Source organism: Microcebus murinus, chromosome 1 (genome assembly GCF_040939455.1).
Source record: "Microcebus murinus isolate Inina chromosome 1, M.murinus_Inina_mat1.0, whole genome shotgun sequence".
Classification (NCBI taxonomy): Eukaryota; Metazoa; Chordata; class Mammalia; order Primates; family Cheirogaleidae; genus Microcebus; species Microcebus murinus.
In genome coordinates, this window is record NC_134104.1 from 87,304,718 (window position 1) to 87,329,243 (window position 24,526).

A 24,526-nucleotide genomic window follows, 5' to 3' on the forward strand; every position below is an offset into this window, starting at 1 on the left:
AATTTATGCAACCATCTGAATGACTTGTCTATATGACTTTGGGCTTCACAAAATTTACTGATTATCTACCATTGGCTAAAAATCTAATTTGAAAAAAAAGTTACAATTAATCAAAAAGACAAATTCTCTAAAAGATGGAATTTTTCACATTCATCTGAAGCCATTACATATGTACACCTATAGTCATACATCACTTAACAAGGATATGTTCTGAGAATTGCAAATTAGGTGATTTCTTCTTTGTGTGAACATGATAGTACTTACATACACCTAGATTGTATAGCCTACTAAACACCTAGGATATATAGTATAGCTTACTGCTTCTAGGCTACAAACCTGTACAGCATGTTCCTATACTGAACACTGCAGGCAGCTGTAACAAAATGGTAAATATTTATATATCTAAACATATATAAATATTAAAAAGATAATGCATTGTGCTTCAATGTTATCTGTTAGAACAGTTATAATGTCACTAGGCAATACGAACTATCAAATTCCATTATATAATCTTAGGGGATCACCTTCTTATATGCAGTCTGTACTTGAGCAAAACATTGTTACCCAGCACATAACAGTATTAAGACATTATTTCAGGCTGAAGTGGGAGGATCACTTGAGGTCAGGAGTTCAAGCCCAGCTTGAGCACGAGTGAGACTTCATCTCTAGTAAAAATAGCAAGAAATTAGCTGGACAACTAAAAATACATAGAAAAAATTAGCCGGGCATGGTGGCGCATGCCTGTAGTCCCAGCTACTCAGGAGGCTGAGGCAGGATTGTTTAAGCCCGGGAGTTTGAGTTTGAGGTTGCTGTAAGCTAGGCTGACACCACAGCATGCTAGCCTGGGCAACAGAGCGAGACTCTGTCTCAAAAAAAAGACATTATATTTCAATTCACAGAGCTTCCTACCTTTTCTATGGCTAAAGTATGCTGTGAAGATTCCTTCGGCCCTGGGCAAGCCTATAGGCCCCTATGACAGGCTGAATATCCCCACTCCTACCCTCATCTACTCACTTTCAGTTAAAAGCAAATTCAGTCATCTGTTTTCCTCATTGTGGCATACAAATATCATTTTATCATTTTCTGTCTTAGCCTGGATAGAAAAAGATAGAAAAAAATTTGTGTTACTGGATGTCATCTGATATATTAGTCATTAAATAAGAGGTAGTGGTAATCATATTTTAATGTAGCTAAATTATACTCTAGTAAAATTTCTAACATGATGATATTAACTATATAACATTATGCACAATCATAAAGAAATAGATCATATTTCAAGGAGCTTTTATTCAAAGAGCAAAAAAAGAGATAGATGTAGGTATGAGCAAAAAATGAAGAATTAAGGAATAAACCATATTCATAACATTATTTAAATTTTCAAATTTTTTCTTAAGCAAGATAATGAGGTATACATCATACTTGTTCTACTCCATTCACAACCTGAATTTTCAATAAAAAAAGCAAAATAATGTTATACAACCATATAATTATGATGATTAAAATAATGAGACACATAATAATTATGTTGCAATATTTGAACACAAGTTGGCCATGATCTGGCAATTTAAGAATAGCAAAGTCATAAATAAGGAAAAAGACACATTCCCACAGATGAGATAAACAAGCAGTATAAATCCTCAGGTGGATTAAAGTTAGTGCCATTAGTTCTAGCGAGCAGCAAAATCCCATGAGACAACTCTTATATTTCAGCAGTTCTCAAACAATCAAGATAGTACTAAGCAGTTATACTTTGTGTCACTCCATCATTGTCATCATGTTTTAGGCTCTGTTTTCAAACTTAAGCCAACCTATTACATATCTTTGTTTCAGGAAAGCTTAAATAAAGTACATTTATACAACAGATGTAGATAAAATTTCAGAACACTTCATTTGTCAGCTATCACTTATCTCTTCTTTTATGGAGGTTATTTTTGATGTGAATTACCAAAATTAAACTGAAGTAATAGAAGGAGTTATGAATATAAAAATTTGTTTTATTAAGTATAACCAGCATTTATATATACAAATTATGTTTTTTCCTTATAGGAGACTCTACATTAATTCCAATGGTACTGCCACTATTTAAACATTTTTAATAAAACAAATGAGAGTTTGTTAAACAGCAGTCTCATCACCTAACAAGTTTAGTTGCCTCCAAGTTAACAATCAGTGTGATATGACTATGAAAAAGAGTAGTCTTAGTTCATGCAAGCTGCTATAACAAAATACCTTAGACTGGGTGGCTTCTAAACAACAGAAATTTATTTCTCACAGTGCTGGAGGCTAGAAGTCCAAGAGCAGTGTGACAGAAGATCTGGTGTCCAGTGAGGTCCCGCTTTTTGGTTCATAGGCACTGCTTTCTTGCTGTGCCCTCACATGGTCAAAGGGGCAAGGGATCTCTCTGGGTATCTTTTATACGGACACTAACCTCATTTCCTTAAGATCTAATAACCTCCCAAATGCCCCACCTGCAAATACCATCACCTTGGAGGTTAAGATTTCAACGTATGAATGGGGGGGCAATAAAACATTCAGTTCATTACAACAGTCAATTCCACTTTGGGTTGCATTAATAACAAAACAAAGCAGAGGACACATAAGATTAATATCCCATTATACTTGGTGGGACATACAGATCCTTGAAAAAGATACTGAAAATAAGAGGATAAGAGAAGGGCAATGAAAGAAAGACAGGAAGCACTAAAACAAAAACCGCCACTCATTCCCTCATCTCAACAACTTTGCTGAGGGTTAACCTTGATCTCAATGTTGAAACTTTTAAATTATCCTGTGTTTTGAAGATCTATGGAAAAATTATTTCCTTTGAAAATGTTATCCTCATGTTTAAGAATGTAAATCTATATATTCAGTACAATCACCGGATGTTGGTTTGAACATTATTGCTTCTAATAAAACTCATATTAATATTTTTATTTATTTGATTATTCAATGTCTTATAGGTGGTGGGTGACAGAGAAAAAAGAGAAAGAGACAGAAAGACAAAGACAGATGGATACCTTGCTGACTCAGGGAAATTATGATATACGTTTATAATGTCATCAGAGATTTTTCCACTCTAGATAATTCAAATCATACAGCCTTTGCCTTGAAGAAAAAAAAAAAAAAAACACGGAATACAAAGAGACTTACCATGTAAGGGCAGTTTACCTCTGCCTTATTAAAAAGTTGACCAGGCTTATGGTCTTTCAAAGGGCAACGGGATAATCCAGCACTCAATGCAATTAGAATAAATCTAAACATTTTTTTACAGTTTACCTGCCTTCTCCTTCACATATTAGCTTGATTCAGAATGGGTAGGGGAAGAAGTCTGGGCTGGAGGACCACATTTATAAAGGCCCATAAACAAGAGAAAACCTAACTGTTGAAGGAATTCAATTTGGCTGAAGCATGGAATATGAAGAGGAATGGAAGAGATGAAGTTAAACATGTAACCAAAGGCCAGATAATAAGAGGCCTTGCAGGTCATGTTAAGGTGATTAGATTTTATTCTGAGGTTAATGGAAGATCCTTGAAGGATATGAAGGAGAGCTGTGATTTACTTTACAGTTAGATCATTCCTCTGTCTGAAATGTGATAATGAACTTGGAAAGACTACAAGCAAGGTAACTAGTTAGGAAGCACTGGCATTAATCAGATGAAAGATGAGTTTTAAAAATCTCAAAATCAAAAGTGCATTTAAAAATCATTTCACATTAAAAAAATGCCTAAACCATCATTAGAAAGTCTTATTTTAAAAACAAATATTTAAATGAGATCCTAAAGCAATTTGCTCATGAGTAGCTAATATGACAAACTATGTTGATCCATACAGTGTTTTTTTAAAAAAACATATTTGCCAAACTTTAAAAATCAGGAAATCACACACACACACACATACACACACAAACACACACACACACACACACAGAGAGAAACACACACAAATGTCTAGCTCCTCTAGATAACTGGAAGATTTGGAAACCCACGGCCATCATTCCCACATAATATAAATTGACTAAAGTTGGTTAGTAATTACTCCCCTTAAATGGAGTATATATTCTCCAGCTTTCTAGAGTCGCCACAACTTCCTACTTTCTCACCAGCATGGGTGCCATCTCTTAGTCACCAGTCATCACCTCTATACTTCAGTCATCTATTTTACCTGCATGGCCTCTACAGATATTTGAGTTGAAGACTTGTATATAAAAGGATATATCAATATTTAATTTAATTTAATTTTTTTAATGATATTCCGTTTTCAGGAGGAAATCAGTGAGTAACAGAAACACAATATATTAGAGAGTTCTTAAAAAAATGTACAAAGACACATGAAAGTTAGAATAAACAATCCATTGTACCATTAATGAAGGAGTAATCAATCACACAGCCTTTATTTAGCTTGATGCCACATATAATTTGGTGTCACTTTGGTCTTATAGCAAAAGCACATGTCTTCTTTCCAAAAAAGAAAAAGTAATTTTTAAAAGTTCAACCTGATAAAACTTCTCAAAACTAACCAAATACAAAATCAGCTATTCATTAGCTAAATTCTTCATCTAGACATTATTCAGATAATTTTTTCAACTGATTAAAAGAAAGAACATAATTCCCAAGGAATAAAAAGAAACATTTGCCATTTTATATTACCTTACCACAAAAGCATCCTAATATTTGTATCAACAATATTTTCAATTAAATCTAATAAGCAAATATAATTCCAAGAATATGAAAATGACTGCCAGGGTAATTGTTTTTGAAAGTGCTCCAATTAATGATGCAAATATACAATGCTTTCTTTTGGCAAAAGAATGTTTCAGTGGTACGGACAAGTTATTTATGTAACATTTAATAATCAGTAGATAATATATAAATAACAACCAAAAAACCCCATAAATATAAAGCTCAGTATATGAAACTTTTTTCATTTTCTCCAATAAAAATATAGAAAATAAAATAAAAAAATAATTTTCACATCACAAACTTCAATGAAGGCATGTTTTGCTACATGAAAATGTCATTCATTTAAAAATTAACTTTTAAAAGTGATTATAGCAAGGAAGCTTTTCACAATTAATTTCTAGCTAATATTACATTTAAAATGTTTTTAAAACAAAGAATAAAGTTATAATAAATATTGTAAAATATTAGACTTCCAAATCTATCCATTTTTTGATCTTTTTTCAAAGGAAAAGATCTTTATTTTTTTTCATGTTTCAAAAAGAAATCACTATCTTCTGGTTATATAAGACCGTTTACAGAAATGACTTAACTTTGCATTTTCTTACCATTAAGAATAAAAACACGGCCGGGCGCGGTGGCTCACGCCTGTAATCCTAGCTCTCTGGGAGGCCGAGGCGGGCGGATTGCTCGAGGTCAGGAGTTCAAAACCAGCCTGAGCAAGAGCGAGACCCCGTCTCTACTATAAATAGAAAGAAATTAATTGGCCAACTAATATATATAAAAAATTAGCCGGGCATGGTGGCGAATGCCTGTAGTCCCAGCTACTTGGGAGGCTGAGGCAGGAGGATTGCTTGAGCCAGGAGTTTGAGGTTGCTGTGAGCTAGGCTGACGCCACGGCACTCACTCTAGCCTGGGCAACAAAGCGAGACTCTGTCTCAAAAAAAAAGAATAAAAACATGTCTTTCGTGATTCTCTTCTTTCAATGAGTGATAAATTAATAATTTAGCCAAAACAGTACTATATATCATAGGATTATTCTAAAACTATATATATCTATGATTTTTAATTTAAACAAAAGTGATATAAAAATAAACCACTTTTATTAGACAATAGAGCAATTTTATCATCTTTGTTAAATGAATAATTTCATAAGAAGCCTTTCAAATTAATCCAAATGAATTTTAAGATACGTATTCAATGAGGTGATCTTCCTAGGGCAACTGTGAGAAACGAGTTGTCAGTTCCAGTCAATTCCTAAAGCCCCGTGAGTCCTTCCAAAACTAAGTCAAGGTTAGTAAAGTAGAATTATCAGATTTGAAGTACCTACAAACAGAAGGTGAGTTACTGTGTACTGATGCCAAAGTAGTAAGTGGTCTTCTGGAAAAAAAAAAAAAAGTCTCATTAAGCTAGTATGCCCTTTCATATATACAGTGGTGGGTCAAATGGGTAGACACATTACTGATATCTTAACACAGAAGAGTTTTAAAATATAATGACTAAGTTTCAATAACAAATAAGACTGCTATCAGAACACTGAAAAGGTACAATGGGTTAAAAACATACCGTCAATATTTCAGAGGTGCTTGTTCCTGGAATATATTGATAACATTTACAACTCCATTAAGAGAAAATGAAAGGAGATGGCATGGAAAGTATGAAACATAAAATGTATTTTTATCAATGTAGTTGTAGATTAGCATGAAAATCAACAATAAATTTGTTCTGGTAGCAAAAGAGGCACTTATTTCTATTCACATTTTAAGTTATTTCTTTTACTCTCTTCTCCTACTCTATACCTTCTTTCTTCTCACCTTTTTTCTCTTTTGCCCATGCTTAAATTAATGTCTATTGCTATCTAAGACTACTGCTAACGCTCAACTAATGAGGGTTCTTCCCTCTTTCTAGCATTATATTAATACAATTTGCAAACTAGCTTGGGATAACTTTGAATCACTGTTATTAATGATGTTCCCCAAATATAACTCAATTCAATCCAATTATATCCAATCAGACTTTAAGGTTGTCCTACAATTGTCATTTCTCTGATTTCAAATAGTTACTTTTCAAAAAGTTTCTCCTACTTTGACCAAATATTTGTTCTGTACAAATTGATTGCATACCTATAGCATTCATTCATATAGTACCTAATATAAAAGCTACCCCTTTAAAGGGTTATAGCCTAGCCAGAGTGACAAATAAGCACTGTAAAATGTGGTAAGTACTGATTATAATGAAAACACATACTAAGACCTGTAATGTAACTAACTTAGCAGTTACTATTTGCCTAGTCCCACGTTAAAGACTTTAGAGGCAACATTTCAATTTATCTTCAAGGTAGATAATTTTGTTCCTACTTTTAAAACTGAGAAAAATGAAGCTTGATCAAGGTCACATAACCAGTACATGATAGAACAGAATTTCAAGCAAGATTTGTTTGATTCCAAACCTATGTTTTTAACAGTTACAAGTCTTAAGTCTCTTAAGAAGAATGATTATGAGCCCATCAGAAAAGGGCTACCCTTTGCTTATATTATGTTCATATCTTCCTATATTCATTCATTCTTCCCACCTGAATGCCTTTTCTAAAATACTGTCTTTCTCTCATTTAGAACTTGCTCCAAACTTACTTCATGATTCTTTCCTGATTAATATTGCTTCATTATAATTGTTCCCTTAGAATCTATGCCTCATTTCTGAAATCTATTTAGAGTATTAAAGTGGGCTCATTTGTAAACATTCTTCATAAATATTTTCACAGGTGACTATTTTATGACCTTAATTAGATATTATAAACCTTGGAAGCAAGTAGTGAGCCAATATTTCTTTGGATTAGCTTCAGGTACCTAGTGTAGTAATTTACTAATGGTGATATATAAGTAATTCTTTGGGGAATGTAACCACACCAGACCAATCTGGGTCAACCTCTATGTAACAAAGTTGTGAATTGTTTTTCAGTTGCCATGGACTCTCAGGTTGAAGACCTGCTCATATGAACCAAGCATACAACCATGGGCAGAACCTAAGTGCTTGGACTGAGGAACGAGGACTGAATTAAGATGCAGACACCACATGGCAGAATCTAGGATCCAATCAGATTGAGCCCTGGCACCACTTCATGGCAGGGTCCAGCCAGAGTAGATTTTCTGGTATCACTCAATTGCAAGATCCTATTTATATCACACCTTATTACCTTCTGACTATAAAACCAGTCCGGCCACCTTGGTTGGGGACATATTGTTTTGGGAACTATCCCTGGTGTGCTCCTTACTTGTGCCAAATATACTTGCTATATCCAGCTTGCTGGGTCTATTGACTTGATACCCACCAAGCTAACAAATCCCTCTATTTGGGAAAAGCACAAATCAATAAAAGAGTATTACTGAGTAAAAAAACAGTACTATTATTTTCAGAATTATCTATATTTATTCTTTCTGAGGATGATAATAAAACATGCTAAATAAATATGGTCAAAGAAAAATATAAGAACAATTCCTCTAAAGACTATTCAATTACTGCTTAGTAACATAATTAGTCAATTATATTGATGGTCAAATAAGTAAAAATGTACATAATCCTCAATTAGATTCATGGGCATAAGTGAATATAAGTATTTTACATTCTGTGTCTTTAACTGGGAATTTTATATAGCAATTGGTTTTACATTGCAAATATTTTTCATGTAACTCTTTACATAATTTTTTTTCTTATGAAATTTACACATGGGGACTAGGTTGTTATTCTTGCCCAAAATTATGTTCAAAGCAGCAGCATTAGTAGTGTCACCACAGTCACCAAATCTCCTAAGAAAGATATACTTCTTCAATTTTTTAAAAATTGAAAGAGAAGATTAAAAAGTAAAATACAGAGCATCATTTTACAAAGGTAGTGGGGAAAAAAATACATTATCCTAACAGTGGGCAACAGAATCATTCTTACAAAGGAAATTAATTTAGAAAAAAATCATTGATAATTCACTTGGGGCAACAGTAGACTCAGAGGGCCTGGTATGTTAGGTTCCAATATACCTGAAGGGATAGCTAAGCTGTTTTGATTTAGAAATAATCAAACATGTAAAGGTAGGTGAGTACAGAGAAGAGGAAGAGAAAGAGAAAAAAATGCATCAACAATACTGAATTTGACAAAATTAGAGCTGGTGGCTGAAGGAAGTAGCAAAAGAAAAATCTTATGTTGGGATAACAAAAGGCATTTCAAAACAGGGATGTCTCACACTTAATATGAAATTATTTGTATTACTTCACTGCAACACTGTCCTTCCAAATACAGATATTTAATAAAATGTAATTTCATATGCCTTTTGTTAGTGGATTTGGTAAATGAAGATGTGTTTCAAATCTGGGACAACACAATGGAGAAAATACTTAGCAAGGACAATATGACAAGAGGATCTCTCAACTGAATATATTCAGTAAAAGCAAGAGTTCATAGAAAGCAGCAATATTGAAAATATGAAATACCTCTTTCATCTACCTCTGCAAGAAATTTTGTAATTCCAAAGTACATGACTTGGGGCTCCAATTGATCATATTTTTCAAAAAGTCACCCTTTAAGGAATATTTGAAATTTACATGAAACTAGAAAGATGTCAATTATATAATTATAAAACTATAATTAAAATATTGATATTCATTAAAAACAGATAAAATAATTAAATTGGTATGGTACTGGTGAACAATAAATTAATGAATAAGACACATAGATACTTAGAATGAATTATCCAGAAACAGATAGAGGTACAAAAGATATCAGCAATCACTGGAATTCAAGCTTATTTTTGGACATGGGACATATTTGTTCAAAAGAAATCACAGGCTCCCACTTCATTAATAGTGAAGTAATAGATTCCAGACTTTTGTGCCCTCCTTTAACAACAAGAAAACCAGAATAATAATGTTTTCAAGCAATGAACAATATGTAGCATTGACCTGTGACTTCTGAGAAAAGGGAGGCAAGAAAAATGAATCCCCTATGATTGCCCCCGTTTGTTGCCTGGAGGCAGTTTTCAAGAGGTACCGTGTTCCCCGGAAAATAAGACCTATCCATAAAATAAGCCCTAGCAGGATTTCTAAGCATTTGCACAATATAAAGCCCTACCCCAAAAATAAGACCTAGTGATGGGCGTGGTTACGCAGCGTATCTTCACAACTATGCATTTCATCACAGAGATGTAGAGAAGGCGAGCAGCCCTTCTCATCTGCCCCATTGTGACAGCTACTATCCCAGAGGTGACTGGAAAGGTGTGGGCAGCCCCACCAACAACATCGGCTCTCCCTGTCAGGTCCCAGCCAATGGTTCTAAGGGAAATAGAGTCGCAAGAAATTCAGGATGGAATTTAGGGTTTGGAGAGTTATGATGATGTTCCAGAAAAAGATGACTTAACTATATTTGAATAAATGTAGAATGTTGTACTGTACTTAAAAAAAATAACACATCCCCTGAAAATAAGCCCTAGGGTGTCTTCTTGAGGAAACATAAATATAAGACCCTGTCTTATTTCAGGGAAACACGGTAGCTAGGAAGAAAGAAGCACCATATGTACTCACCATCAAACTGGTATTAACTGATCAACACTTATATGCACATATAGTAGTAACATTTATTGGATGTCGGGCTGGTGAGAGGGGGAGAAGGGAATAAGTATATTCCTAATGGGAATGGACACGCTTGAAGATTTGACGTAGGTGGGGCAAAGGCAGTATATGTAACCTAAACATTTGTACCCATGAAATATGCTGAAATAAATTTAAAAAAAGAGAATATAATGATTCTCATTTTAATCACTTTAAAAGAGAATTGTTTAAGGCAAAATAACTGTGCATTATTATAGAGTTTATAACATATATAGGGGTAAAAAAAACAAGGAAGGGAAGAAAAAATAGGAGTATACTTTTATAAGATCCTTACTCTTTTGCAATGAAATGAAATAGTATAATTTACTTTGTGATAAATGCTGATAAGTTAAAAATCATGTTGTTGATTTTGGAGTTACCAAATAAAACAAAAAGGTACAGATGCTAAAACAATAGTGAAAATAAAACAGAATTATAAAATATGTTCGTTTTATCTAAAAGAAATGAGAAAAGAGGGTGAAGGTAACAAAAAACAGATAAAAGAAATAGAAAACAAATACCAAGGAAATAGGTTTAAATCCACATATAGAAATAATCACATAAAATCCAACTGATCTGAATAATTAAAAGGGAAAGATTGTCAAATTGAAATGAAAATCCTATATACTAACAACAAAAAATGACTTTAAATATGAAAGAAAGAAGATTAAAAGTAAAGAACAGAAAAAGAATAACATGCAAACACTAATCAAAAGAAAGCTGGAATTTCTATTATATATTAATGTCAGAAAAGAAGATCTGAGAGCAATGAGTAGTATTAGTATAAAGAGGATAGTTACATAGTGATAAAGGGGTTCATTATCAGAAGGCCATTATAGTTCTGAAGTTTTATACACTTAATAAAAATCTTTAAAATATATGAAACAAAGACTGAGAAACTTGAACCAGAAAAATATACAAATATAATTAGAGATTTCAATGTCTCTCTCAGCAATTGATAATACAGGCAGAGCAAAAAATCAATGTTATACAAAAGACTTAATACTATCAACTGACTCAATCTAATTAACATTTGTAGAACATTCCATATTATTTTTAAGTGCATGTGGAATAAGCACGAAGGTGAACCACATTCTGGGTCATAAAACAAATCTCAATAAAATTAAAAACATGAAAATCATGCAAAGTATGTTCTCTTACCAAAATACCATTAAATGAATAATAAATAACAGAAATATATCTAGCAAATCCCAAATATTAGAATCCCAGTCGTCTTTTAAATGACACATGGATCAAAAAAATTATAATAGAAACAGGAAATATTTTGAGTGAAAGAAAATAAAATCTTACCATATCACAGTTTACGGGAAGTAACTAAAGCAGTGCTGAGAAGGAAATTTATAGCATCAAATGATCATATTAGAAAGAAGGAAGAAAACTCTTAAATCATTTTCCTTAAGCTTCCACCTTAAGGAACTAAAATACAAAAATAAATTGAACCCAAAATAAACAAAAAGAGGGAAATAGACAGATTGATCGACAAAAGCAAAAGAGAGAAAAGGCACAAATGACAAATATCAGGAATAAGAGAGGACAACACTCAGATTATACATACACACATTAAAAGTACAGGAGGGAATATTATGAACTTTACGCCAATAAATTCAATAACTTAGATGAAACAAAAAAATCCTTGAAAGATTATACTCAACATGAAATAGATAACACAAACAGCCCTTAGCAAAGAAAAATGTTAAACTCAAGCTTAAAAACCTTTCCAAAAGAAAATTTCAAATCCAGATAGCATCACTGGGGACTTATATCAAACATTTAAGTAAAAAACAATATCAATTATACATAAACTCTTCGGAAAATAGAAAATGAGGGTACATTTCCCAACTCATATGATGAAGCCAACATTATCCTGATCCAAAACCAGACATTACAAGAAAGGAAAACTACAAATTGATGTATTTCTTATGCTCATAGACTTGAAAATAAGTCCCTAACAAAATTTTGGCAAATTCAATTCCTCACTAAATATAAAATATATAAATTATAGATATAAAACACAAATATTTTTAAAACAATATATAAAAGACATAATAAAACATCACCAAATGGATGCAAGGTGGGCTTAACATTCAAAAAATGAATTAAGTAATTCCCCATATTAACATAGTTAAAAGGAAAGAAAAAAAATCATATGATCATCTCAATAGATGTCAAAAAGCATTTCACAAAATTTGACACCTATTCATAATAAATATTTTAAGCAAATTATAATGAACATCTCAATCTTAAACAGGGCATCTATTGTGGACTGAATCTTATCCCCACAAAATTCATACGCTGAATTTCTAACCCCCAATCCAACTACTTTTGGAGATAGGGCTTTTAAGGACATAAATAAGGTCTGACATAAATAAGGTCAGAAGGGTGGGACCCTAATCCGATAGGACTGGTGTCCTTAAATAAGGTCTGACATAAATAAGGTCAGAAGGGTGGGACCCTAATCCGATAGGACTGGTGTCCTTAAAAAAAGTAACACACCCCAGAGCTCTCTCTCTCTCTCTGTTCCCAATCTCCCCATTGTAATAAAATTTCCATTTCTTAAGCCACCCAGTCAGTGATATTTTATTATTGCAGCAACCTGAGAAGACTAATATAGCAACTCTGAAAAAACCCACAGCTAACATCATTCTCACATGGTAAAATAATGAAAACACTGGATGCTTTCCCTCTAAGATAAGGAACAAAAAAGGATTCTACTATTATAATTTCTATATCCAATACTGTACTGCACATCTAAGCCAGGAAAATAGGTAGGAAAAAAGAAACAAAAGCATACGGTTTGAAAAGGTAGAAGAAAAACTTTATTTTCAGAAAAAAAATTGTCCATGCAAAAAGCCCTGAGGAATCTGCACAATGATATTAGAACTAATAAATGAGTTTAATAAGTAAACAGGATACAAAGTCAATATAAGAAAATGAAACATGATATTTCTACATACTAGCAACAAAAACTAGAAATTAAAATTTTTAAAGTGCTATTTCAAATGACATCAAAATATGAAATATTTAGGAATATAGATATATACATATATATACACTTGTATATATATATATACACTTGTATGTGTATATATATACACACTTGTACCCAGCCAACTACAAAACTGCTGAAACAAGTTAAAGATGACCTAAATAAATGAAAAGACATACCACATTCATAAACTGGAAGATTCAATATTGTTACAATGTCAATTTTCCTTAAATTACTCCATTGACTCAACAAAATCAAAATGAAAATTTCAGGAGGCTTTTTTGTAGAAGTTAGTATACTGTTCCTATAAATTATATGGAAATACAAAGGACATTAGTCATTGCAAGTTAACACAATGAGAAACCACTGTATACCCACTTGAATGACTAAAATTAAAGAGATTGACCATACTAAGTGCTGTCAAGCAAGTGAAACAACTACAATTCTCATACATTACTGGTGGGAATGCAAAATGGTACAGACACTTAAGAAAACCATTTGGGGCCGGGCGCGGTGGCTCACGCCTGTAATCCTAGCTCTCTGGGAGGCCGAGGCGGGCGGATTGCTCGAGGTCGGGAGTTCGAAACCAGCCTGAGCAAGAGCGAGACCCCGTCTCTACTATAAATAGAAAGAAACTAATTGGCCAACTAATATATATAGAAAAAATTAGCCGGGCATGGTGGCTCATGCCTGTAGTCCCAGCTACTTGGGAGGCTGAGACAGAAGGATCGCTTGAGCCCAGGAGTTTGAGGTTGCTGTGAGCTAGGCTGACGCCACGGCACTCACTCTAGCCTAGGCAACAAAGCGAGACTCTGTCTCAAAAAAAAAAAAAAAAAAAAAAAAGAAAACCATTTGGCATTTCTTATAAAGTTACACATACAAACATACACTTATCAGTCAACTCAGCAATTCTGCTCCTTTGTATTTACCCTAGAAAATGAAAACATATGTCTACACATGGACCTTTATGAAAATGTTCATAGTAGCTCTATTCATACTAGTCAAAAACTCAGCTAAATTCATGATGTCCAAATAACCATATGTGGATAGATAACCAAAGTGTAGTATATCCATATAACTGAATACTACTTTAGCAATAAAAAAGAACTACTTGAGCATGAACAACAGGGATGACTCTCACAAGCATTTTGCTGAGTGAAGAAAGCCAAACATGAAATACTACCAGCCATATTTTTCAATTTCTATGAACTTCTAGAAAAATCTAAACTATTGTGTAAAAAGCAGATCAATAGTTGTCAGACGCCAACAGTAGCAGAAGAGGACTGACTGCAAAAACACGAGAGAGGTTGTTCTGGTGATGAAAGTGTTTGCTATTTTGTATGTAGTGGTGACTATTAACTACTGATATATGTATATAAATTATATTTCAATAAAGTTGATTAAAATATTAACAAGAAACTGTATTAAATATGTAAAAAATTTAAATAGAAAAAAAATCACATATATTTCAATGGAAATAAAAGGAAGGTAGGAAGAAAATTTATTTAGTTTCCAGCTCTTGAACAATGTCCCCTAGGGGCACATCACCTAAATCTCCTCAGAACACAGTTTGAAAACATCTATTATGATAACTGAGACATATCAAATCAATACAAAGGGTTGGGCTATTCATTAAGTGGTACTAGCCACTGGAAATAAAATTAGTTAGATTTTTGCTTTAAATCATACATAAGAGTAAATTCCTATTGAATTAAACATTAAACACCAAAATTCAGGAGAAGAAAAATTTAAATAATTAGTAGCATAACTTTGTGTAGGAAAAGTTTTGTAACTTGCATAGGGTAAGTTTTGTAACTTGTGTAGGGTAAGTTTTAAGTCAAAAACAGGTAAGTTTTAAGTTTTAGGTAAGTTTTAAGTCAAAAAACAGAAATAAGGCCAGAAATAAGATAAATATTAACAGATATTGAGGGAAACTATAAATAAAATTAAAGTTGGCAACTTATGGGAAAAAATAGGTGAAAAAATGATTAATATCCTTAATACATATAGTTATTAAATATCAATAAGAAAAAGAGAACCATACTAATAGAAAAAATGGGTAAAATATATGAGCAAGATATTCAAAGAAGATAGTACAATGGCTGCTAAACATTTTTAAATGTAGTCAATATCACTAATATATAGAACAATGCTGAAATACCCAATTTCACCTAACTACTTATAGAATACACTTGTAAGAATGTGATAAATGTGTACTTTCAAATACTGCTGTTGGACGTATAAACTTGTATCTTTCTAGACAGTATTTTGTAGCAAGTATCAAATGTCTAAATTGCCATCATTTTTACTTTTAAAATTTATTCTATAATCTGATAGTATCAAAAGCTGTATTTATTTCAGAATTGTTTATATGGTGAAAACTGTATGTATTCTAAATGTTTGTCAATATCACATGCTACGGACACACTCTGATGCCATTAAAAATAAAGATGTAAACCAATAATTACTGACACAGAAAGATGTCCACATCAAGTTGCTAAATAAAATATGATATCTTCGCTGTAAATTCATTAAAAAGAAATCTATCTTCCTACTTAACTGCCTCTGTTCTCTACACACACATACACACAGACACACAGACACAGACACACACACACACACACACACACACATGGATGCACACCAGTCTGGAAAACATACACTAAAAGATCAGTATGAGTTATCCATTGGTAAAATTAGGTAAAAACTTTATTTTCTTCTTTATATTTGCCTATATTATCTAAATTATTTATGTGTGAAAAGATTTTTAAGGACTATGTACAATATAACTTCATTTTTCAAACTAGGCAACAATATAAAATACAATCTACAATGATTCTTTCTTAAAGCATCAGAATAAAATACTAGAAAAATACCTTGAGGATTTCTTTTCCACATGAAATGCTACTTAAGGACCTACTAAACAGTGTCCTTCTGCTACCCTTACCCCTGATGTTTTACGTTACAATGACTTTATATCTCCAATAAAAGACAGCACAGGCTTTAAGTTTCATTTCTTTGAACATTATTTTTTGGCTAGGTCTTAAGAAAATAATGTCAAACGGTGGTTTGCTCCTTATTTAAGAAAGACAGATAACCTTGAATCTTAAACCTTCTCTGGCATTTTCTTGATCTTCACTAACCATGACCAAAGCAGGATGGTCTCATCTACAAATTACTAATAATAATCACTCTGAGAAGTGACCTTGGATGAAGCAATGTTAAATTGGTCAAGAAATTTTTTTGAGGCATCACTATTATTAACTCGCAATTTTTTCATTTCACTCTGCCACTGATGCTTGGCAGGTTATAATTTTTCATTTTCGCACTTGGATGAAACTCAGTGAAGTAGATATTATGGAGATAGTGGTGAAGAATTTTTACAAAGGGATTTTCCCCCTCACTCCATAATATTAGGTTACCAAATGGATCTCTAGTTGAGACAACTTACCAGCTGAAGATACATAATCATTGTTAAGATAACAGTAATGACCTACACCATATTTCAGTTTTTCTTAAAGTGATACCTTCTGTATAGAGAGTTGATGTTATGACCAATTTATATACTTGGAAACATTTCCATTAGTGGAGATGCTTTGAGCTGATTCACCTTTTGACAACTACATGTAAGACAGTGCTAGAATTAAAGAAAATGTATGTGAAAACAGAAAACACTTCTCTACACAAAGATGTTCAGTGACACAGGTTGGAAATAAACTTGCACTACCATTAATGATGAAGAGCTAGTCTTAATTAGGTGGTAATTATTTTCAGTGCATCTTCCCTCCTTTACGTCCTTAAGATCAGGTCCAATGCCAGTAGCATTGACTGATGATGTCCATCTATACCCCTAGTCTTTCAGAATCTCCTTTTAGCATGCTACTTCTGACCAGCTTATAATAGGCACTAAATAAACATACTTTGTCATTCCTTTAAGTAAGAGAGGATAGAAAATTCATTTAAAAAATAAAGAATATTATAATGGTGGGTACATAAATCTAAGATTAGAACAATAAATGTAAGGAGTTAAGAAATGATTCCCTGGAACAGAAGACAATGTTTAAACGGTTAGAATGAAGGCCTAAAGACCAGTCTCCTCTACTCTGAAGAAACTAAGAAATGCTCACTTGTGTGTTCAATTCCACCAATAGTATCCAGTTGCATGTAGGGTAATGTCAGATTTGAATACCAAACTAGAGACAACTACTTCCTAGAAAAACTTTTAAGTATCCCCAGTGTATCATCCCACATTCCTTAAAAAGAAAATTAAACTGCTACTCTCTACATAAGATTTGCATTTGGGGTAGTGGGTCTAATTGTGGAATAAATACTTTGTTCCTCTAAAGAAAATTGAGTTATATATTATCTCAACACAGAACATAATGATTACCTCAGAATATAATTTTGATATAAATGAAACCTTTAACTGATCTTTTATTTGTTAAACACTGGCAAAATATGTAAACTGACAGAATAGCAAGAGAGTTAAGAGCTACCCTTTGAGTGACTACAGTACCCTAGAACTGAACAGATCATGTGCTTTTACAACAGCTTAAAGTAATATTTTGTTTTAACTGAAGTTCTAAAATAATATGCAAAAATGAAGATAATCATTACATTGAGGTGAAGAGGGGACCTCTAATCTCAACTTTTTAAAAATAATTGGTAAAAATCTAATATCAAATACACATCTCTATTAATCTATATATTTTATCAGAAGAATCACTGAAAAAAGGGTTCATTTTATTCTAATAAAAGGAAAAATATGAGATGAAATTGGAAATCTTTTCAATTTTGCTAAATTATTAAACTTGCAGGAAGTCCAGTTTTGTTCTTATATCAGAAGACAATCCGGTAAAATGTTTACCACTTCCAGATAGTTTCATTTGTCCCAAATTGCATTTCTTTTAAAAATACTATTTCTAGTATTAAGTAAAATAAGCATAAATTTTAGCCAGCCATTTTAGTCTTAAGTAGGCAAATTATTAAATTAACATTAAAAAAATATTTTTAAGGAGCATAAATACTATAATGAAAAATAAGTGTTTGCACAATTACATTTTTTATCTGTTAGATAAACTGAATCCAGGTAGTCAGGATGGCAGAAGAAATGTTGTACAATTAGAAAAACTTTTAAATCACAAGAAATTTGACATTACTATAACTATTACATTTTATAGCAAAAAAATAACAAATATTCATTTAGACCAATGCTTTTTTAGTATGGTTAATCTGAAATTAAGAGACTGTATATTTTGCAAGTCAGACAGAATATCTTATTATAACAGATGACTGCTTTTAGGCTATCATGGGAAAGTGATGGAAGGGAAAACACTGGTCTGCAAGCATGCACTAAAGCTTTCTATTCCAGAAGAGAAAAGAGTAACCTTCACTCAATCACTCCATTTTCTTCTTAGCCTACAAAATATAAAATTAACCCCAGAAAAAAATAAACTCAACATAATCATAAAATATGTGTGACATAAACAATCTTTAATTAAAAAGTATAATAAACTCCTTTTAAAAAAGAACAGAAAATTAAACCCATATTAACTAAAAGAAATGAGAGCATAAAGTAGAAATCAATGAAACAGAATACAACAGAAAAATTCAGTCATATTGAAAACTGATCCTTTGAAAGGACTGGAGGGGAAACAATAAAATTCTAGCCAGATTGATTAGAGAAAAAAAGAAAGAAGACAAAAAACACGAGTATCCGGAATCAGAGAAAAGGTATCACTCCAAATGCTACCACTATTACCCTGAATATTATGAAAAATTTTATGCTGATAAATTCTACAATTTAAATGAAATGGAAAAATTCCTTCAAAGACACAAACTGCCAAAGCTCATTTAAGAAAGAATAGTAATTTATACTGTTAGATATTTTAAGGAAATTGAATTTTTAGCCAAAACCCTTCCTACAAATAAAAATCAGATGGCTTCACTGGAAAACTTTCTGAAACACTTAAGAAAGAAAAATATCTCAAATCTTAAATCTCAAAAATCCACCAGAAAACTGAAGAGAGGAAATATTTCCCAAGTCATTCTATAGACCAGCATTACTCTACTATCATTGTAATACAAGAAAAAATATTCAGACCTGTGTGTTTCATGTAAACAAATGTAAGAATTCAAAACAAAATTTTATATAATAATATATGCCGACCAAGTTGAATCTATCCATTTATTCCAAAAATGCAAGGTTAGTTAACATTCAGAAAGTAATCGATATAATTAACCATATTAAAAGACTGAAAAAGAAATAAAATATTATTTCAGTGGATGAAGAAAAAATTACTAACAAAATCCAATATCCATTCATGATAAAAATTCTCATCACACTAGAAGAAAAGTTTCTGAACATGATAAAGGGCATTTAAAAAACAACCTCCATTAAACATGATATTTAACAGTAAAGGAATGAATGTTTTCCTCCAATGCAAAGATGTCTTATCTTACAACTTTTATATAACATTACACTAGATGTTCTAGCCAGAGAATCATGCGTGTGTGTGTGTGTGTGTGTGTGTCTGTGTCTGTTTGTGTGTGTTTGGGGAGTGGGAGGAGATAAAAATTAAAAGGCATTCAGATTGGGAAGGAAGAACTAAAACTGTCTTTATACATGATAGTATAGGACTCTACAATCTTTTATAGATGGTCCAATAATTACCAAAATACTATTACACGTAAATGAGTTTAGCAAGGTGGTAGGATCCAAGAGCAACACATATTACATAAAAATTAATTGTATTTTTATGTTTTGCCAACAAATAATCAGAAATTCAAATTTAGAAAAAAATACCACTTAAAATCACATCAAAAATATGAAATATTTAGGGATAAATGTGATAAAAAGTATACAAGATCTGTAAAGTGAAAACTACAAAACTCTTCAAAATTCTAAGAAATAAAGATATAAGTAAATAGAGAGGCATACCTTGTCCATAGGTCAGAAGACTCAATAGCATTAAAATGATGTCTCCCCAAATGGATGTAAGATTCAACCTATCCCAAACAAAAATCCCAGGATTTTTATAGTAATTTAATAGCTTACTTTAAAACTTATATAGAAAAACAAAGGACCTATAATAGCCAAAATAACCTTTAAAAAGAACAAAGTTGTAGGGCTAACTCTACCTGATTAAAAGACTTACTACAAAGCTACAATAGTCAACAAAGTGTAGTGTCAACTCATAGGCAGCCAAACAGATCACTGGAACAAAACAGAGATTCCAAAAAGAAACCCATACATATACAGACAACTGAGACATACAGATAACTTTACAAAGGAAAAAAAGGTGATTCAGTGGAGAAAGGACAGTCTTTTCAACTACTGATGCTTAAACAATTAAAATCCATATACAAACAAAAGAAAAAGAAAAAGAAAGTTGATCCAAACCTTCATACATTAAAATTTCTCAAAATGGATCATAGACCTAAATTTAAAACTTAAAGCCATAAAACTTTTGGAATAATACAGAGGAAGAAAGCCTTTGTGAGCTAGTGATAGGAAAAGATTTCATAGTATGATACTATAAAAGCAGTCTGTAAAAGAGCAAAGTGATACTGATAGTAAGTTCCAAGACTGTGCAAATTTTGGTATGAATATAAAGGGGAATAAATGACAGTGATACCCCTTTTTATCTAAAGAAGAAGGATGATTCTGAAAAGTATCATCTATTTGCATTATCAGCTATATTTTTAAGATACTGAAATATTTTGGAAACAATAATTGATAAGCAAATGCTAAGAAACTCTAGATAAGAATCCAAAGGTGTAAGCCATGAAGAAGGATGAATTAAGGCCTTTTGTAACAATTTGGATGGAACTGGAGACCATTATTCTACGTATCTAAAAAATAGAAAAACAAATACCACATGTACTTGCTATTAAACTAGAACTAACTGATGAGCACATATACACAGAGGGAAGTAAAACTCAGTGGAAATCAAACAGGGGATGGGCGAAAACCTATCTAATGGTATAATGAACATTATCTGGGTCTTAGGTATACTTATAACCCTACTTATACATAACAAAATTGATACATGTAACCAAAACCATGTGTACCACTGTAGTTTTTTGAAATAAAAAAATCTAAAGTTATCAATAACTAGCTTAAATAAGTAGTTATACTTTATTATTAATGAGCAAGTAATGGAACAGTAAACAATGGGGTTAAAGACAGAAAATGTACTGGGATGCCAGCTATGTTATTATTTTTATCACTTAGGATGAATGACTTAAGGCATTAATGAACACATTCATTCTAAATCTTACTGTTGATAACCTCATGTTTAACTTCTTGGTGTCTTGTAGCCCTGAATGAGTTCCATAGGAACTGTGGAGGTTATGAAGGTAAAGAAGTATTCTAACACAATTTGGGTTCAGTGTTATTGAATTATTCTATTATTGCAGTATCCATCAGAATAATAGAACTGTGGGTGATCTCATCAAGGTCAAGGATAGCAATAAGCTAAGATGGAGCTTTAGAATTTAACACTGTTAACTCAGTAGATGTAAAAGATTAACAATTCCAACCTTGAGTATTGAAAGATCATAACATAGATAGATGGCTAAATAATCCTTTCTTTTACCCAATTCTCTTATAGACGCATAAATGATATATAAATATATACATATATACAAACACACACACGTATACAAAATGAGCTGGCATCAATGAATACATAGCTTAACATATGGAAAGAATTCATTGTTCTATAATCTAGTCAAAGAAAAAGTGAACCCCTACGGTTATGATCATAAAAATATACAAGAAATGAGCCAAAACCATTAGCAACCTCTAATGTCAACACAAAGAGAGACAAAGCTCTAATGGAAGCTACATTTTTCTCCTTGACGTATTCAGCACTTTGATATGTATCTAATGCTTTCATAGATCAAACAAGAAAATTTCAGGGTAGTAAATAGAGTATGTTTATAGACTGAGCTGGGAAATACTAAGGGATACTTAAAGAGGTTATGGAACAAATCAATGCAGCTGGGCTGCTGATTGTTCATTAGCTACCCTCGAAGAACCAGAGATGCCCCACCTAAAGCAGCTGCCAAACCAAAAGAAAGCATAACTCAAGTTTTAGAGCACAAGCATCATACAATAAGAGTTCATATAGTTCAATGTGCACAAATCCATAGGTTGCTGCTGTATTTCAGTGTTTGTATGAACTTCCTGAAATTAGTGTAAAGGCTTATATATGTACACATAAGAACCACTGATCTAATTCAAGCATACATTTAATGCACAGGGAAACAGTTCCACTGAAATTGAATCACAGCTCAATAGTACTAAATTGGAAGTAGGATCTCTTGAGTCCCAGCTATGTTTGTTGTTGTTGTTGTTTTGCTATCACATCAAGAACTCTCCTAGTAAGTATTTAAAATTCTAACTGCAGCAGAAAAAGACATACAGCAAGGATCCCTAATCTCCGATTTTCTAAAAGACCCAGTATTCCCTGGGTGACCTATCAATGAGTCCATTTACATCGCCCTTCCTTGTTAAAGTGCCAAACATAACCCGTGTGATATCTGTGTTCTGGCAGCCTTTGTAATCGAAACAATTTCCAGCACAAGTAGCTCATGCCCTAGTGGTAACTCAGAAACCAAAAGTAGTGTGCCACAATACTCAAGGGAGAAATTAGAGGACATAAAAAGGTTTTGAGAATATAAGTGTTCAAGAGCAGGGCTATGTAGTTACTTACAGAGCCTAGCAAAATGGTTGATACTCATTAAATGTTTATCAAATTGAACTGGCAAATAAACCATCTAACAAACCATCACACTGAGCATTCATTCCCAAATGAGTTAGAATGTTTACCCAAGAGTTGCCTCCCTTATGAATGTAGTAAGGCTATTTTTTAATATTAACTTTCCTTAAGCAACTCCACATATATTTCTCAATTTGTCAGTTATTCCAAAATGGCTCTGAATTTAAAAAATAGATGGCACAACTTTTATATGTTCAATAAATGTGGGACTTTCTCTCAGTGTTGCTGTTATAAAAATAGTGATATCTCTCCAGTAAAATATTTTGGCTAATAAAGAATCTCTCATCAAATTAATAACACCATTAGATTCACTTTTAGATGGTTTAGCAGTGGTCTTTGGGGTCTAATAACATATTGCTGACTTAGGCAAGCTGCCATTGAACTGAATATAAATTTGTACAAACCAAATCCTCTATTTGAAAATTAGATTACCTCAAACTCATCAATGCTCAAATTTAAATAAAGTGCTTTCCCCTGCAAACCCCACTTCTTTCCCTATATTGCCTATTAGCAGCATTATAATCTATCTATTCCCCCAATCTAAAAAGATATTAAATTGACCTCTCCCTTACCTAAAATATCCAATGAATAAGGTTATCTAATCAAATATATCTCATAAACAAATCTCAAATTCATGAATTTCTCATTTTTCTATGGCCATTACCTCATTATAGACCCTCATCACCTTGTGCCTGAACTCACAGCTCTCTAATTCTAACTGCTCCCTGTTTCAGTATTTTCTTCATATGACATCACAATTAATGTTCTAGAAAGTAAATCTGATCATTTCTCATTCCTGCTTAAAACCTATCAGTGACATCCTATGGCATTCAAGTGAACCCATATTTTTATTATCCCTTAAAATACAAGTCTTTTGATTCTCATCTCCAACAACCCCTAACATCTCCCAACAGATTCCTTTAATCTCCTGTCTTAAAGTCTTATCAAGGTTCATCAAGTGCAACCTGATTTTTAATTCCCTTAACTTTTAGCACATACTCTACCCCTTTCATGAAATATAGTATTCTCCCTGATACTTTCTACCTGGCATGGAAGCTTCCTTCAAGGCTTCAAGAACTGTGAAAACCCTTTCTGTCTAACCTATACGAAGTTAATTATTTGCTTTTCAATCTGGCACACCCAGTCCATATCTATCACAGCACTTTTCTAACAATATTTTAATGATTTATTTAGATGTTCATTGCTACCATCATTAGACTCCGATCTCTTCAAGGGCATAGAATACCAAATTTACTTTTGTACCCACAGCACCTAACAAAATGTTTAGCACACAATAAGACAAAATGTTGGTGGAGAAAATAAGTGAATGAATTTAAAAATATGGAAGAACTAGATTCCCTCTTCTGTTGTACATGTAATTGGTTCAATGAAAAAAATTTTTTCCTTTTTACCTTTTAGGCCTT

General features: G+C 32.5%; 1 protein-coding gene across 2 annotated transcripts in view; it reads right to left on the reverse strand.

The window, feature by feature from the left end:
- The window catches only part of NAALADL2 (N-acetylated alpha-linked acidic dipeptidase like 2), a 1,254,620-nt gene that overhangs the window by 1,171,859 nt on the left and 58,235 nt on the right, over positions 1-24,526 (reverse strand). The window lies entirely within an intron of this gene.